The sequence below is a fragment of the Habropoda laboriosa genome, unplaced genomic scaffold, assembly GCF_001263275.1.
Source record: "Habropoda laboriosa isolate 0110345459 unplaced genomic scaffold, ASM126327v1 scaffold2, whole genome shotgun sequence".
NCBI classification, from domain to species: domain Eukaryota; kingdom Metazoa; phylum Arthropoda; class Insecta; order Hymenoptera; family Apidae; genus Habropoda; species Habropoda laboriosa.
Window position 1 is genome coordinate 3,189,800 of NW_017100190.1, and position 4,784 is coordinate 3,194,583.

The window sequence follows — 4,784 nt, forward strand, 5'->3', positions numbered from 1 at the left end:
TATGATCGTTTTAACGTTCGTTTCGCGCCACGGAACGATCGACGAGTGCTTTTGACTGGATCGTAAGAAATTTTACCGCGATACGAGTTTCCGTATTCGTTTCTTCCTTCTTTCTTCTTTCTCTTGTTCTTGTTTTTCTTCGGTGGAAGATCGTGTAAATAATAATTCAGTGCATCGAGCAATTTAAACGTACGTTTAAGGATCAATTTTCAATAGCGTCGAACCTCGACGTCTGAGGACAAGAGATAACGAGTAAAGCAGTTGGATACAGCTTGGACGCCTCCTCCTTGGAAGATTAAGCGACGAAACGGCGAACGCGATAGTCTAATTTCGCGGGCGACGTTCTCTCGCGCCGTACGCTCGTTCCATTAAAGTTGTTCCATTAATCCTGCAAAGCGAGCGGGGGGGAAACAAGCACCTGGATAAGGGATCTTAAGGAAATGAAGTCGCCGGCTGGGATCGTCGTCCACTCTCGATCGTTTCGTCCTGTTGGCTGACGTTGCCGGTTCCCGCCATCCAGTGATAAACTCGACCGCTTCCGGTTCACGAGTGATTCAGAGGGCACGGACCGTGTAGAATTGGATCGATCGACGGCTGTTTGATCAATCGACGATGGAAGTAACACAGCGGCCCTTCGATTCTACACGTTGAATTGGTCGCCGTTTCGGAGCACCGGATCACGCGAGGAGATTTCATCCTGGCGCGTTCTCGATCGTTCCATTTTCCGTGGAACCAAGTGAAAATAAATCACCCTCTAAGCGGAACTGGAGGATTCGAACTTTCACCTCGACGAATCGATTTTTTCATTATCTTCGTGGATACTAGGTGAACTTGTGTAATATATTTCAGACATTTCTCGACTCGTATATGAAGGGTGAAGAGACGACGGAACGATTGGTATAGAAAAAAAAAAAGGAAGAAAAAAAGGGGGGAAACTACCCTCAATTATCGGCCAATCTCAATACACAAGCAGAGCAATTCACGTTTACGGATAAGGAAATTTTCTACGAAATCGACCAAGAACTCCAGTTAAGATGTTTTAGACGATAGAGAACATTACGCATCCTAGAATGGTATACTCGCACGTACCGTGGGTAAAAAAACACCTGTATCGAGATATACAGGTGAGATAAAACAAAGAAAAAACTGCCCGTTCGAATGTTCTCTTTTAAACGGCGGAGAAACGAACGGAGATTTATTCGTGGAGCAATGGAGACGATTAGCCTCCCCCCTCTTCACGGCCGATCGTCGTTCTCTCGAATAGCCCTGGTGAAAGAGCATTTCGTTTGATGTCGACCGCTTGCTTCCTCGATGTTTTCAACCCTTCTGTCCCCTTCGGAGAATCCCTCCTTTCTTAACAGAGTGTTGCCTGAAATGCCACGGACTCACGGTCACACAGGCCATTGGAAATCTTTCGTCGCGGCGGATCTAAACGAGTCAGTGTTGCTTCTTTGAAGAGAGGAACGCCTTTGACGGTGTATCAAGTTCCCTTTCGACCTGTTAATTTCCTCCGATGAATTTCGATGCTCTTTTATACACGATCCTTCGTACAAATCCAACGGAATATCCTCTCTTTCTCGGCAGATCGAGAATCTTAATTGGAGTTTACGATAACGAACGTGTAGGATGTTGTTAGAGATATTCAATAGCTCCATCCCATTTGTACGACCGACGGAGAGAAGTTTGTCGTGTAATGGGCGTATAAAACTTGGTCGTGGAAAGCGCATCGACTTCAAAGGGGGTCGGTTTCGAGAAAACGATGATCTCCGCGGAAAGGGGGACGAAGAGGTGCGTTCTTTTTTCTTCTTTTCTTAGCAACGATAACGAGCGAAAGATCTCTCGCGTATTCCTTAAATGTGCGGTAGACGTTACCCGCCCCCGTTTATTATCAATCGCAAGTTATTATGGTTGTGAATAGTATCGATAACAAAGGAGATCCGAGCGCTAAGGGAGAGCACGCGGTTAAAGGGAAAAGAAAAGAAAATTGAAAAAAAAATTATATATGTATATATACATAAATACACATTAATAAAGCGTCGTTGGCGAGGACGTCGGGCGTCTCGCCGTCGAGTACAACACACGTACAGCACAGGTACACGTAGACACACAGATACACCGGAGAAGAAGAAGTGATGAAAAGGTAGGAGAAGGAGAAGGTTACGACGGTCTGCATGTCTCTCTCTCTCTCTCTCTCTGTATAAAATTACATTTAAGTCCCCTCCAGACTTCTTTCCATTGATACGCAGCTACAGCGCGACACGCGCGCACGGATCGTGCACAGAATGATCGCCGTTCGTACGCGAGCCGAATACAAAGATTTGCTGCTCCTCGTGCCACGAACGTTCGTCAACGTTTCAATTGGAAAACACTTTTTCGTCGATCTCTCTCTCTCTCTCTCTATCGGTTGTTGTTAAAGTGAAAAAAAAAAAAAGGAACACCAACGGTACATATCGGAGATTGGAATCGTTAATAACGCGTCGATCTCGTTTATATGAAACACGTACGCGAGTGTTTGTGTGTGTGTGTGTGTGTGCGTGAACTCGGTAATAATATAATTGCGAACGAATCAATTCGTTAATAGGACAGCGGATAACAATGCGTATTGTCGCGACGAGTGTACAGTTGAAACGCGTTGTCGATCATATTGAGACCGTGCGCCTTTTTGTTTCGTATTCGACGAATGATCGAAGCGCGAGGAGTTTGTATTAAAACGAATCGTTACTGATTAACGAGGGAATAGGTGACACGTTTGCCGTCCCCTCGAGTGCCGCGCCAAATCGAAAGAACGGAGAACAGCAGGAGAAAGAAACGAGGAAGAAGAATGATACAGGGTGAGGATCACAGGTTGTGAGGGTTTAGGTTATTCGAAAATTGAGAAATACGTGTACGGTAACACAGGCGGTGGTGAATCGTAGATCGCGGAGAAAAGACTGGTTATTGAGAAAGACCTCGACCTCGTCACCAGGGCACTCTATAATAAGGTTGTGATAAGGTTGTGAGAAACACGTTCGTAGCCGTGCTACGGGCAAAACACGAGTATTTTAATTATTAGGATAGACAAATGAACATTTACTTTATTCGTGGCACTGTCCCCAAAAAAAAAGAAGAAAAAAAAACGAGAAAAAAAAAACGCGGCTGGAATTCCTATCCAAGACAGGCAAATCAAGCCCCGGGACGCTTGAATAGCTTTAATCGGACGTTAAAGCCGACCTCGAGACCAGGTCTTCTTCTCTATAATCCTTTAACGAACAAATTTTTCCCGCCTATGTGTTCTTTTTCCTCTTCTCCTCCCTCTTCTTCTTCGCCTGTCTCGTTCTTCGTTGTCACTCCATTGTCAAGGTTCCTCTAATCCCTCCTTTAAAATACGACAAACTTTTCTCCCTCTAAATTCATTCACATCTCTTTCTCCCCCTCCCGACCCCACCTTTCATACACGTGTCTTCTTGTTTTACGACGGGGAGAACTCGGTGAACGTTACGCGAAGTTGGCTCGATTTCAACCTGGACTTTACATTCCTTCCCAAGTGCCCGTAAAACACGATCGCCCCTTTTCAGCCCACTCTACACGTAATTCACCTTGCGAACAAGTACCCTACCGGGGGAGTTTTGTTATAGCGAATTTTCTCCATTACGCCACTCACGTCGATCGCCCCGGCGAGAAAGCGGGTGAAAAATGCGGTCGCCGATTACGCAGCTATTCCACCCTCTAATCAGCTCTTCCACCCACACACACGCACACACACACACACGGAGAAAATTATTTCGTACGAGGTTGCACTTGGCTGTGTACACGTTTGCCAAGTATCGTTCCGTTCGTACGAATGTTTCCCACCCTCCGCCTATTTCTCCCAGCGGGGAATGAAAAATTCAATAACACGTGTGTCGACGTTTAAAAAGAGTGGCGATCAGCGCGGGATACCCGCATCGTGGCGAGAAAACCGCGTGAAATTCGTTCCGGCGGTGGTTCAAATCGAAGAGAACACGGAGGAAATGTGCCAAAACGAGGGGGCGCGTGAGAGGAGAAAAAAAAAAGGGGGAGAAAAGTACGCGGTACATTTCGACAGGGGCAACGATTCGTTTCCGACGGAATCGCTCCGCGTTTTATTCCATTTTTCACGGTTGCTCGGAGGACTGAACGCGTGCACGCGAAATTAACCTGATTGCCCGTTTCCGCGGGCAATTATAAACTTTTCAGCGAAGTGTGCCTGCCGGTATCAACCGATTCCTTTCCCTCGTTTCCGCCTGTCTTCGTGTCTTGACAGTTCGCCAGAGAAAACGTCTCGTCTCTCCCTCTTCCCTCGTTACGTTGCTTCACCCGGTTCGGTTTGACACGGTCGGAGAAATTTTAAACTCGTACCACTGCCGACCGTACCACGATCGACCAAACGACCGAGCACATTCTCGCTACTTTTTCACCCTTCCTTCTCACCCGTGCCGGTAAAATTTCCCCGTGAATTTATACCCTCGGTGAAACGACCGGAGTGAAATCAAATTTATTCTAGCTTTTTTCCCTCCCTCCCCATCTCTCGATCCTCCGAGTTAATTCGACTAAATGATGTGTTTCTTTCGTCGCTCGAAATAATCCCCCCAAAAAACTCCGCCACTTCTCTCTACCAAACTTGTTTACACACGTTCCAGTTACACCCTTTCGAAAGTTACCAGATGTGTATCTCACTTAGGGCTCCGCAGAACGGTGTTTCTTTTCTATATAGTTTCGAAGTTTGTCGAGGTCGAGCTTGATAAGCGTCGAGGCGAGATCGACGGTTCGTCGATCGTTCCTGGATA